Source organism: Saccoglossus kowalevskii, chromosome 7 (assembly GCF_978046115.1).
Source record: "Saccoglossus kowalevskii chromosome 7, keSacKowa6.1, whole genome shotgun sequence".
Classification (NCBI taxonomy): Eukaryota; Metazoa; Hemichordata; class Enteropneusta; family Harrimaniidae; genus Saccoglossus; species Saccoglossus kowalevskii.
The window spans coordinates 40,926,493-40,940,057 of NC_140647.1; positions in this window are offsets into that span (position 1 = coordinate 40,926,493).

Sequence of the window (13,565 nt, forward strand, 5' to 3'; positions counted from 1 at the left end):
GTTGTGGCAAAGTGTTGAAAAGTAGTGGCAAAGTACTAAAAAGTGTGGCAAAGTACTGAAAATTTGTGGCAAAGTGCTGAAAAGAGTAGGAAAGTAGTGAAAAGTAGTGGCAATGTGCTGACAAGTTGTGGCAAAGTACTGAAAAGTAGTAGCAAAGCACTGAAAAGTGTGGCAAAGTACTGAAAAGTTGTAGCAAAGTGCTGAAAAATAGTGGCAAAGTACTGAAAAGTGAGGCAAAGTGCTGAAAAGTAGTGGCAAAGTACTGAAAAGTAGTGGTAAAGTACTGAAAAGTGTGGCAAAGTACTAAAAAGTTGTTGCAAAGTCGTGGCAAATTACTGATAGGTGTGGCAAAGTACTGAAAAGTAGTGGCAAAGTGCTGAAAAGTAGTGGCAAAGTACTAAAAAGTTGTGGCAAAGTACTGAAAATTGTGGCAAAGTACTAACAATTTGTGGCAAAGTCGTGGCAAAGTACTGATAAGGGTGGCAAAGTACTGAAAAGTAGTGGCAAAGTGCTGAAAAGTGTGGCAAAGTACTGAAAAGTTGTGGCAAAGTGCTGAAAAGTAGTGGCAAAGTACTGAAAAGTAGTGGCAAAGTCGTGGCAAAGTACTAAAAAGTGTGGCAAAATACTACAAAGTTGTGGCAAAGTGTTGAAAAGTAGTGGTAAAGTACTGAAAAGTGTGGCAAAGTATTGAAAAGTTGTGGCAAAGTGCTGAAAAGAGTAGGAAAGTAGTGAAAAGTAGTGGCAAAGTGCTGACAAGTTGTGGCAAAGTACTGAAAAGTAGTAGCAAAGCACTGAAAAGTGTTGCAAAGTACTGAAAAGTTGTGGCAAAGTGCTGAAAAATAGTGGCAAAGTACTGAAAAGTGTGGCAAAGTGCTGAAAAGTAGTGGCAAAGTACTGAAAAGTAGTGGTAAAGTACTGAAAAGTCTGGCAAAGTACTAAAAAGTTGTTGCAAAATCGTGGCAAATTACTGATAGGTGTGGCAAAGTACTGAAAAGTAGTGGCAAAGTGCTGAAAAGTAGTGGCAAAGTACTAAAAAGTTGTGGCAAAGTACTGAAAATTGTGGCAAAGTACTAACAATTTGTGGCAAAGTCGTGGCAAAGTACTGATAAGGGTGGCAAAGTACTGAAAAGTAGTGGCAAAGTGCTGAAAAGTGTGGCAAAGTACTGAAAATGTGTGGCAAAGTACTAAAATGTTGTGTCAAAGTACTGAAACGTGTGGCAAAGTACTGAAAAGTTGTGGCAAAGTCGTGGCAAAGTACTGATAAGTGTGGCAAAGTACTGAAAAGTAGTGGCAAAATGCTGAAAAGTCTGGCAAAGTACTGAAAAGTGTGACAAAGTACTGAAAAGTTGTGGCAAAGTCGTGGCAAAGTACTGATAAGTGTGGCAAAGTACTGAAAAGTAGTGTCAAAGTGCTGAAAAGTGCGGCAAAGTACTGAAAAGTTGTGGCAAAGTGCTGAAAAGTAGTGGCAAAGTACTGAAAAGCAGTGGCAAAGTACTGAAAAGTGTGGCAAAGTACTGAAAAGTTGTGGGAAAGTCGTGGCAAAGTACTGAAAAGTGTTTCAAAGTACTAACAAGTTGTGGCAAAGTGCTGAAAAGTAGTGGCAAAGTACTGAAAATTAATGGCAAAGTACTGAAAAGTGTGGCAAAGTACAAAAAAGTTGTGGCAAAGTCGTGGCAAAGTACTGATAAGTGTGGCAAAGTACAGAAAATTAGTGGCAAAGTACTGAAAAGTGTGGCAAAGTACTGAAAAGTTGTGGCAAAGTTCTGAAAAGCAGTGGCAAAGTACTGAAAAGTTGTGGCAAAGAGCTGAAAAGTAGTGGGAAATTTTTGAAAAGTTGTGGCAAAGTGCTGAAAAGAGTAGGAAAGTACTGAAAAGTAGTGGCAAAGCACTGAAAAGTGTGGCAAAGTACTGAAAAGTTGTGGCAAAATAGTGGCAAATTACAGAAAAGTGTGGCAAAGTACTAAAAAGTTGTGGCAAAGTGCTGAAAAGTAGTGGCAAAGTACTGAAAAGAGTGGCAAAGTACTGACAAGTTGTGGCAAAGTGCTGAAAAGTAGTGGCAAAGTACTGCAAAGTGTGGCAAAGTACTGACAAGTTGTGGCAAGGTCGTGGCAAAGTACTGATAAGTGTGGCAAAGTACAAAAAAGTTGTGGCAAAGTCGTGGCAAAGTGCTGAAAAGTGTGGCAAAGTAATGAAAAGTTGTGGCAAAGTCGTGGCAAAGTACTGAAAAGTAGTGGCAAAGTACTGAAAAGTGTGTCAAAGTACTGAAAAGTTTTGGCAAAGTCGTGGCAAAGTACTGATAAGTGTGGCAAAGTACTGAAAAGTAGTGGCAAAGTGCTGAAAAGTGTGGCAAAGTACTGAAAATGTGTGGCAAAGTACTAAAAAGTTGTGTCAAAGTACTGAAACGTGAGGCAAAGTACTGAAAAGTTGTGGCAAAGTCGTGGCAAAGTACTGATAAGTGTGGCAAAGTACTGAAAAGTAGTGGCAAAATGCTGAAAAGTGTGGCAAAGTACTGAAAAGTGTGACAAAGTACTGAAAAGTTGTGGCAAAGTCGTGGCAAAGTACTGATAAGTGTGGCAAAGTACTGAAAAGTAGTGTCAAAGTGCTGAAAAGTGCGGCAAAGTACTGAAAAGTTGTGGCAAAGTGCTGAAAAGTAGTGGCAAAGTACTGAAAAGCAGTGGCAAAGTACTGAAAAGTGTGGCAAAGTACTGAAAAGTTGTGGGAAAGTCGTGGCAAAGTACTGAAAAGTGTTTCAAAGTACTAACAAGTTGTGGCAAAGTGCTGAAAAGTAGTGGCAATGTACAAAAAAGTTGTGGCAAAGTACTGATAAGTGTGGCTAAGTACAGAAAATTAGTGGCAAAGTGCTGAAAAGTGTGGCAAAGTACTGAAAAGTTGTGGCAAAGTCGTGGCAAAGTACTGAAAAGTGTGGCAAAGTACTGAAAAGTTGTGGCAAAGTTCTGAAAAGCAGTGGCAAAGTACTGAAAAGTTGTGGCAAAGTGCTGAAAAGTAGAGGGAAATTTTTGAAAAGTTGTGGCAAAGTGCTGAAAAGAGTAGGAAAGTACTGAAAAGTAGTGGCAAAGCACTGAAAAGTGTGGCAAAGTACTGAAAAGTTGTGGCAAAATAGAGGCAAATTACAGAAAAGTGTGGCAAAGTACTAACAAGTTGTGGCAAAGTGCTGAAAAGTAGTGCTGAAAAGTGTGGCAAAGTACTGAAAAGTTGTGGCAAAGTACTGAAAAGTGTGGCAAAGTACTGAAAAGTTGTGGCAAAGTGCGGAAAAGTAGTGGCAAAGTACTGAAAAGTTGTGGCAAAGTGCCGAAAAGTAGTGGGAAATTATTGAAAAGTAGTGGCAAAGTGCTGAAAAGTGTGGCAAAGTACTGAAAAGTTGTGGCAAAGTAGTGGCAAAGCACTGAAAAGTGTGGCAAAGTACTGAAAAGTTGTGGCAAAGTGCTGAAAAAGAGTGGCAAAGTACTGAAAAGTGTGGCAAAGTACTGTAAAGTGTGGCAAAGTAATAACAAGTTGTGGAAAGTGCTGCAAAGTAGTGGCAAAGTACTGAAAAGTGTGGCAAAGTACTGAAAAGTTGTGGCAAAGTGCTGAAAAGTAGTGGCAAAGTACTGAAAAGTGTGGCAAAGCACTGAAAAATTGTGGCAAAGTCGTGGCAAAGTACTGATAAGTGTGGCAAAGTAATGAAAAGTAGTGGCAAAGTGCTGAAAAGTGTGACAAAATACTGAAAAGTTGTGGCAAAGTCGTGGCAAAGTACTGATAAGTGTGGCAAAGTACTGAAAAGTAGCGGCAAAGTGCTGAAAAGTGTGGCAAAGTACTGAAAAGTTGTGGCAAAGTACTAAAAAGTGTGGCAAAATACTACAAAGTTGTGGCAAAGTGTTGAAAAGTAGTGGCAAAGAACTGAAAAGTGTGGCAAAGTACTGAAAAGTTGTGGCAAAGTGCTGAAAAGAGTAGGAAAGTACTGAAAAGTAGTGGCAAAGTGCTGACAAGTTGTGGCAAAGTACTGAAAAGTTGTGGCAAAGTACTGAAAAGCAGTGGCAAAGTACTGAAAAGTGTTTCAAAGTACTAACAAGTTGTGGCAAAGTGCTGAAAAGTAGTGGCAAAGTACTGAAAAGTAGTGGCAAAGTACTGAAAAGTGTGGCAATGTACAAAAAAGTTGTGGCAAAGTACTGATAAGTGTGGCAAAGTACAGAAAATTAGTGGCAAAGTGCTGAAAAGTGTGGCAAAGTACGGAAAAGTTGTGGCAAAGTCGTGGCAAAGTACTGAAAAGTGTGGCAAAGTACTGAAAAGTTGTGGCAAAGTTCTGAAAAGCAGTGGCAAAGTACTGAAAAGTTGTGGCAAAGTGCTGAAAAGTAGTGGGAAATTTTTGAAAAGTTGTGGAAAAGTGCTGAAAAGAGTAGGAAAGTACTGAAAAGTAGTGGCAAAGCACTGAAAAGTGTGGCAAAGTACTGAAAAGTTGTGGCAAAATAGTGGCAAATTACAGAAAAGTGTGGCAAAGTACTAACAAGTTGTGGCAAAGTGCTGAAAAGTAGTGGCAAAGTACTGAAAAGTGTGGCAAAGTACTGTAAAGTGTGGCAAAGTGCTGAAAAGTAGTGGCAAAGTACTGAAAAGTGTGGCAAAGCACTGAAAAATTGTGGCAAAGTCGTGGCAAAGTACTGATAAGTGTGGCAAAGTACTGAAAAGTAGTGGCAAAGTGCTGAAAAGTGTGACAAAATACTGAAAAGTTGTGGCAAAGTCGTGGCAAAGTACTGATAAGTGTGGCAAAGTACTGAAAAGTAGTGGCAAAGTGCTGAAAAGTGTGGCAAAGTACTGAAAAGTTGTGGCAAAGTACTAAAAAGTGTGGCAAAATACTACAAAGTTGTGGCAAAGTGTTGAAAAGTAGTGGCAAAGTACTGAAAAGTGTGGCAAAGTACTGAAAAGTTGTGGCAAAGTGCTGAAAAGAGTAGGAAAGTACTGAAAAGTAGTGGCAAAGTGCTGAAAAGTGTGACAAAATACTGAAAAGTTGTGGCAAAGTCGTGGCAAAGTACTGATAAGTGTGGCAAAGTACTGAAAAGTAGTGGCAAAGTGCTGAAAAGTGTGGCAAAGTACTGAAAAGTTGTGGCAAAGTACTAAAAAGTGTGGCAAAATACTACAAAGTTGTGGCAAAGTGTTGAAAAGTAGTGGCAAAGTACTGAAAAGTGTGGCAAAGTACTGAAAAGTTGTGGCAAAGTGCTGAAAAGAGTAGGAAAGTACTGAAAAGTTGTGGCAAAGTACTGAAAAGCAGTGGCAAAGTACTGAAAAGTGTTTCAAAGTACTAACAAGTTGTGGCAAAGTGCTGAAAAGTAGTGGCAAAGTACTGAAAAGTAGTGGCAAAGTACTGAAAAGTGTGGCAATGTACAAAAAAGTTGTGGCAAAGTACTGATAAGTGTGGCAAAGTACAGAAAATTAGTGGCAAAGTGCTGAAAAGTGTGGCAAAGTACTGAAAAGTTGTGGCAAAGTCGTGGCAAAGTACTGAAAAGTGTGGCAAAGTACTGAAAAGTTGTGGCAAAGTTCTGAAAAGCAGTGGCAAAGTACTGAAAAGTTGTGGCAAAGTGCTGAAAAGTAGTGGGAAATTTTTGAAAAGTTGTGGAAAAGTGCTGAAAAGAGTAGGAAAGTACTGAAAAGTAGTGGCAAAGCACTGAAAAGTGTGGCAAAGTACTGAAAAAGTTGTGGCAAAATAGTGGCAAATTACAGAAAAGTGTGGCAAAGTACTAACAAGTTGTGGCAAAGTGCTGAAAAGTAGTGGCAAAGTACTGAAAAGTGTGGCAAAGTACTGACAAGTTGTGGCAAAGTCGTGGCAAAGTACTGATAAGTGTGGCAAAGTACAAAAAAGTTGTGGCAAAGTCGTGGCAAAGTGCTGAAAAGTGTGGCAAAGTACTGAAAAGTTGTGGCAAAGTCGTGGCAAAGTACTGAAAAGTGTGGCAAAGTACTGAAAAGTTGTGGCAAAGTGCGGAAAAGTAGTGGCAAAGTACTGAAAAGTTGTGTCAAAGTGCCGAAAAGTAGTGGGAAATTATTGAAAAGTAGTGGCAAAGTGCTGAAAAGTGTGGCAAAGTACTGAAAAGTTGTGGCAAAGTAGTGGCAAAGCACTGAAAAGTGTGGCAAAGTACTGAAAAGTTGTGGCAAAGTGCTGAAAAAGAGTGGCAAAGTACTGAAAAGTGTGGCAAAGTACTGAAAAGTAGTTGCAAAATGCTGAAAAGTGTGGCGAAGTGCTGAAAAGTAGTGACAAAGTACTGATAAGTGTGGCAAAATACTAAAAAGTAGTTGCAAAGTGCTGAAAAGTGTGGCAAAGTACTGAAAAGTTGTGGCAAAGTCGTGGCAAAGTACTGAAAAGTGTGGCAAAGTACTGAAAAGTTTTGGCAAAGTGCTGACAAGTAGTGGCAAAGTACTGAAAAGAATTGGCAAAGTACTGAAAAGTAGTGGCAAAGTACTGAAAAGTGTGGCAAAGTACTGAAAAGTTGTGGCAAAGTCGTGGCAAAGTACTGATAAGTGTGGCAAAGTACTGAAAAGCAGTGGCAAAGTGCTGAAAAGTGTGGCAAAGTAGTGAAAAGTTGTGGCAAAGTCGTGGCAAAGTACTAAAAAGTGTGGCAAAATACTACAAAGTTGTGGCAAAGTGTTGAAAAGTAGTGGCAAAGTACTAAAAAGTGTGGCAAAGTACTGAAAATTTGTGGCAAAGTGCTGAAAAGAGTAGGAAAGTAGTGAAAAGTAGTGGCAATGTGCTGACAAGTTGTGGCAAAGTACTGAAAAGTAGTAGCAAAGCACTGAAAAGTGTGGCAAAGTACTGAAAAGTTGTAGCAAAGTGCTGAAAAATAGTGGCAAAGTACTGAAAAGTGAGGCAAAGTGCTGAAAAGTAGTGGCAAAGTACTGAAAAGTAGTGGTAAAGTACTGAAAAGTGTGGCAAAGTACTAAAAAGTTGTTGCAAAGTCGTGGCAAATTACTGATAGGTGTGGCAAAGTACTGAAAAGTAGTGGCAAAGTGCTGAAAAGTAGTGGCAAAGTACTAAAAAGTTGTGGCAAAGTACTGAAAATTGTGGCAAAGTACTAACAATTTGTGGCAAAGTCGTGGCAAAGTACTGATAAGGGTGGCAAAGTACTGAAAAGTAGTGGCAAAGTGCTGAAAAGTGTGGCAAAGTACTGAAAAGTTGTGGCAAAGTGCTGAAAAGTAGTGGCAAAGTACTGAAAAGTAGTGGCAAAGTCGTGGCAAAGTACTAAAAAGTGTGGCAAAATACTACAAAGTTGTGGCAAAGTGTTGAAAAGTAGTGGTAAAGTACTGAAAAGTGTGGCAAAGTATTGAAAAGTTGTGGCAAAGTGCTGAAAAGAGTAGGAAAGTAGTGAAAAGTAGTGGCAAAGTGCTGACAAGTTGTGGCAAAGTACTGAAAAGTAGTAGCAAAGCACTGAAAAGTGTTGCAAAGTACTGAAAAGTTGTGGCAAAGTGCTGAAAAATAGTGGCAAAGTACTGAAAAGTGTGGCAAAGTGCTGAAAAGTAGTGGCAAAGTACTGAAAAGTAGTGGTAAAGTACTGAAAAGTGTGGCAAAGTACTAAAAAGTTGTTGCAAAATCGTGGCAAATTACTGATAGGTGTGGCAAAGTACTGAAAAGTAGTGGCAAAGTGCTGAAAAGTAGTGGCAAAGTACTAAAAAGTTGTGGCAAAGTACTGAAAATTGTGGCAAAGTACTAACAATTTGTGGCAAAGTCGTGGCAAAGTACTGATAAGGGTGGCAAAGTACTGAAAAGTAGTGGCAAAGTGCTGAAAAGTGTGGCAAAGTACTGAAAATGTGTGGCAAAGTACTAAAATGTTGTGTCAAAGTACTGAAACGTGTGGCAAAGTACTGAAAAGTTGTGGCAAAGTCGTGGCAAAGTACTGATAAGTGTGGCAAAGTACTGAAAAGTAGTGGCAAAATGCTGAAAAGTCTGGCAAAGTACTGAAAAGTGTGACAAAGTACTGAAAAGTTGTGGCAAAGTCGTGGCAAAGTACTGATAAGTGTGGCAAAGTACTGAAAAGTAGTGTCAAAGTGCTGAAAAGTGCGGCAAAGTACTGAAAAGTTGTGGCAAAGTGCTGAAAAGTAGTGGCAAAGTACTGAAAAGCAGTGGCAAAGTACTGAAAAGTGTGGCAAAGTACTGAAAAGTTGTGGGAAAGTCGTGGCAAAGTACTGAAAAGTGTTTCAAAGTACTAACAAGTTGTGGCAAAGTGCTGAAAAGTAGTGGCAAAGTACTGAAAATTAATGGCAAAGTACTGAAAAGTGTGGCAAAGTACAAAAAAGTTGTGGCAAAGTCGTGGCAAAGTACTGATAAGTGTGGCAAAGTACAGAAAATTAGTGGCAAAGTGCTGAAAAGTGTGGGAAAGTACTGAAAAGTTGTGGCAAAGTCGTGGCAAAGTACTGAAAAGTGTGGCAAAGTACTGAAAAGTTGTTGCAAAGAGCTGAAAAGTAGTGGGAAATTTTTGAAAAGTTGTGGCAAAGTGCTGAAAAGAGTAGGAAAGTACTGAAAAGTAGTGGCAAAGCACTGAAAAGTGTGGCAAAGTACTGAAAAGTTGTGGCAAAATAGTGGCAAATTACAGAAAAGTGTGGCAAAGTACTAAAAAGTTGTGGCAAAGTGCTGAAAAGTAGTGGCAAAGTACTGAAAAGAGTGGCAAAGTACTGACAAGTTGTGGCAAAGTGCTGAAAAGTAGTGGCAAAGTACTGAAAAGTGTGGCAAAGTACTGACAAGTTGTGGCAAGGTCGTGGCAAAGTACTGATAAGTGTGGCAAAGTACAAAAAAGTTGTGGCAAAGTCGTGGCAAAGTGCTGAAAAGTGTGGCAAAGAAATGAAAAGTTGTGGCAAAGTCGTGGCAAAGTACTGAAAAGTAGTGGCAAAGTACTGAAAAGTGTGTCAAAGTACTGAAAAGTTTTGGCAAAGTCGTGGCAAAGTACTGATAAGTGTGGCAAAGTACTGAAAAGTAGTGGCAAAGTGCTGAAAAGTGTGGCAAAGTACTGAAAATGTGTGGCAAAGTACTAAAAAGTTGTGTCAAAGTACTGAAACGTGAGGCAAAGTACTGAAAAGTTGTGGCAAAGTCGTGGCAAAGTACTGATAAGTGTGGCAAAGTACTGAAAAGTAGTGGCAAAATGCTGAAAAGTGTGGCAAAGTACTGAAAAGTGTGACAAAGTACTGAAAAGTTGTGGCAAAGTCGTGGCAAAGTACTGATAAGTGTGGCAAAGTACTGAAAAGTAGTGTCAAAGTGCTGAAAAGTGCGGCAAAGTACTGAAAAGTTGTGGCAAAGTGCTGAAAAGTAGTGGCAAAGTACTGAAAAGCAGTGGCAAAGTACTGAAAAGTGTGGCAAAGTACTGAAAAGTTGTGGGAAAGTCGTGGCAAAGTACTGAAAAGTGTTTCAAAGTACTAACAAGTTGTGGCAAAGTGCTGAAAAGTAGTGGCAATGTACAAAAAAGTTGTGGCAAAGTACTGATAAGTGTGGCTAAGAACAGAAAATTAGTGGCAAAGTGCTGAAAAGTGTGGCAAAGTACTGAAAAGTTGTGGCAAAGTCGTGGCAAAGTACTGAAAAGTGTGGCAAAGTACTGAAAAGTTGTGGCAAAGTTCTGAAAAGCAGTGGCAAAGTACTGAAAAGTTGTGGCAAAGTGCTGAAAAGTAGAGGGAAATTTTTGAAAAGTTGTGGCAAAGTGCTGAAAAGAGTAGGAAAGTACTGAAAAGTAGTGGCAAAGCACTGAAAAGTGTGGCAAAGTACTGAAAAGTTGTGGCAAAATAGTGGCAAATTACAGAAAAGTGTGGCAAAGTACTAACAAGTTGTGGCAAAGTGCTGAAAAGTAGTGCTGAAAAGTGTGGCAAAGTACTGAAAAGTTGTGGCAAAGTACTGAAAAGTGTGGCAAAGTACTGAAAAGTTGTGGCAAAGTGCGGAAAAGTAGTGGCAAAGTACTGAAAAGTTGTGGCAAAGTGCCGAAAAGTAGTGGGAAATTATTGAAAAGTAGTGGCAAAGTGCTGAAAAGTGTGGCAAAGTACTGAAAAGTTGTGGCAAAGTAGTGGCAAAGCACTGAAAAGTGTGGCAAAGTACTGAAAAGTTGTGGCAAAGTGCTGAAAAAGAGTGGCAAAGTACTGAAAAGTGTGGCAAAGTACTGTAAAGTGTGGCAAAGTAATAACAAGTTGTGGAAAGTGCTGCAAAGTAGTGGCAAAGTACTGAAAAGTGTGGCAAGTACTGAAAAGTTGTGGCAAAGTGCTGAAAAGTAGTGGCAAAGTACTGAAAAGTGTGGCAAAGCACTGAAAAATTGTGGCAAAGTCGTGGCAAAGTACTGATAAGTGTGGCAAAGTAATGAAAAGTAGTGGCAAAGTGCTGAAAAGTGTGACAAAATACTGAAAAGTTGTGGCAAAGTCGTGGCAAAGTACTGATAAGTGTGGCAAAGTACTGAAAAGTAGCGGCAAAGTGCTGAAAAGTGTGGCAAAGTACTGAAAAGTTGTGGCAAAGTACTAAAAAGTGTGGCAAAATACTACAAAGTTGTGGCAAAGTGTTGAAAAGTAGTGGCAAAGAACTGAAAAGTGTGGCAAAGTACTGAAAAGTTGTGGCAAAGTGCTGAAAAGAGTAGGAAAGTACTGAAAAGTAGTGGCAAAGTGCTGACAAGTTGTGGCAAAGTACTGAAAAGTTGTGGCAAAGTACTGAAAAGCAGTGGCAAAGTACTGAAAAGTGTTTCAAAGTACTAACAAGTTGTGGCAAAGTGCTGAAAAGTAGTGGCAAAGTACTGAAAAGTAGTGGCAAAGTACTGAAAAGTGTGGCAATGTACAAAAAAGTTGTGGCAAAGTACTGATAAGTGTGGCAAAGTACAGAAAATTAGTGGCAAAGTGCTGAAAAGTGTGGCAAAGTACGGAAAAGTTGTGGCAAAGTCGTGGCAAAGTACTGAAAAGTGTGGCAAAGTACTGAAAAGTTGTGGCAAAGTTCTGAAAAGCAGTGGCAAAGTACTGAAAAGTTGTGGCAAAGTGCTGAAAAGTAGTGGGAAATTTTTGAAAAGTTGTGGAAAAGTGCTGAAAAGAGTAGGAAAGTACTGAAAAGTAGTGGCAAAGCACTGAAAAGTGTGGCAAAGTACTGAAAAGTTGTGGCAAAATAGTGGCAAATTACAGAAAAGTGTGGCAAAGTACTAACAAGTTGTGGCAAAGTGCTGAAAAGTAGTGGCAAAGTACTGAAAAGTGTGGCAAAGTACTGTAAAGTGTGGCAAAGTGCTGAAAAGTAGTGGCAAAGTACTGAAAAGTGTGGCAAAGCACTGAAAAATTGTGGCAAAGTCGTGGCAAAGTACTGATAAGTGTGGCAAAGTACTGAAAAGTAGTGGCAAAGTGCTGAAAAGTGTGACAAAATACTGAAAAGTTGTGGCAAAGTCGTGGCAAAGTACTGATAAGTGTGGCAAAGTACTGAAAAGTAGTGGCAAAGTGCTGAAAAGTGTGGCAAAGTACTGAAAAGTTGTGGCAAAGTACTAAAAAGTGTGGCAAAATACTACAAAGTTGTGGCAAAGTGTTGAAAAGTAGTGGCAAAGTACTGAAAAGTGTGGCAAAGTACTGAAAAGTTGTGGCAAAGTGCTGAAAAGAGTAGGAAAGTACTGAAAAGTAGTGGCAAAGTGCTGAAAAGTGTGACAAAATACTGAAAAGTTGTGGCAAAGTCGTGGCAAAGTACTGATAAGTGTGGCAAAGTACTGAAAAGTAGTGGCAAAGTGCTGAAAAGTGTGGCAAAGTACTGAAAAGTTGTGGCAAAGTACTAAAAAGTGTGGCAAAATACTACAAAGTTGTGGCAAAGTGTTGAAAAGTAGTGGCAAAGTACTGAAAAGTGTGGCAAAGTACTGAAAAGTTGTGGCAAAGTGCTGAAAAGAGTAGGAAAGTACTGAAAAGTTGTGGCAAAGTACTGAAAAGCAGTGGCAAAGTACTGAAAAGTGTTTCAAAGTACTAACAAGTTGTGGCAAAGTGCTGAAAAGTAGTGGCAAAGTACTGAAAAGTAGTGGCAAAGTACTGAAAAGTGTGGCAATGTACAAAAAAGTTGTGGCAAAGTACTGATAAGTGTGGCAAAGTACAGAAAATTAGTGGCAAAGTGCTGAAAAGTGTGGCAAAGTACTGAAAAGTTGTGGCAAAGTCGTGGCAAAGTACTGAAAAGTGTGGCAAAGTACTGAAAAGTTGTGGCAAAGTTCTGAAAAGCAGTGGCAAAGTACTGAAAAGTTGTGGCAAAGTGCTGAAAAGTAGTGGGAAATTTTTGAAAAGTTGTGGAAAAGTGCTGAAAAGAGTAGGAAAGTACTGAAAAGTAGTGGCAAAGCACTGAAAAGTGTGGCAAAGTACTGAAAAAGTTGTGGCAAAATAGTGGCAAATTACAGAAAAGTGTGGCAAAGTACTAACAAGTTGTGGCAAAGTGCTGAAAAGTAGTGGCAAAGTACTGAAAAGTGTGGCAAAGTACTGACAAGTTGTGGCAAAGTCGTGGCAAAGTACTGATAAGTGTGGCAAAGTACAAAAAAGTTGTGGCAAAGTCGTGGCAAAGTGCTGAAAAGTGTGGCAAAGTACTGAAAAGTTGTGGCAAAGTCGTGGCAAAGTACTGAAAAGTGTGGCAAAGTACTGAAAAGTTGTGGCAAAGTGCGGAAAAGTAGTGGCAAAGTACTGAAAAGTTGTGTCAAAGTGCCGAAAAGTAGTGGGAAATTATTGAAAAGTAGTGGCAAAGTGCTGAAAAGTGTGGCAAAGTACTGAAAAGTTGTGGCAAAGTAGTGGCAAAGCACTGAAAAGTGTGGCAAAGTACTGAAAAGTTGTGGCAAAGTGCTGAAAAAGAGTGGCAAAGTACTGAAAAGTGTGGCAAAGTACTGTAAAGTGTGGCAAAGTAATAACAAGTTGTGGAAAGTGCTGCAAAGTAGTGGCAAAGTGTTGAAAAGTAGTGGCAAAGTACTGAAAAGTGTGGCAAAGTACTGAAAAGTTGTGGCAAAGTGCTGAAAAGAGTAGGAAAGTACTGAAAAGTAGTGGCAAAGTGCTGACAAGTTGTGGCAAAGTACTGAAAAGTTGTGGCAAAGTAGTTGCAAAGCACTGAAAAGTGTGGCAAAGTACTGAAAAGTTGTGGCAAAGTGCTGAAAAAGAGTGGCAAATTACTGAAAAGTGTGGCAAAGTACTGTAAAGTGTGGCAAAGTAATAAAAAGTTGTGGAAAGTGCTGCAAAGTAGTGGCAAAGTACTGAAAAGTGTGGCAAAGTACTGAAAAATTGTGGCAAAGTCGTGGCAAAGTACTGATAAGTGTGGCAAAGTACTGAAAAGTAGTGGCAAAGTGCTGAAAAGTGTGACAAAATACTGAAAAGTTGTGGCAAAGTCGTGGCAAAGTACTGATAAGTGTGGCAAAGTACTGAAAAGTAGTGGCAAAGTGCTGAAAAGTGTGGCAAAGTACTAAAAAGTGTGGCAAAATACTACAAAGTTGTGGCAAAGTGTTGAAAAGTAGTGGCAAAGTACTGAAAAGTGTGGCAAAGTACTGAAAAGTTGTGGCAAAGTGCTGAAAAGAGTAGGAAAGTACTGAAAAGTAGTGGCAAAGTGCTGACAAGTTGTGGCAAAGTACTGAAAAGTTGTGCCAAAGTGCTGACAA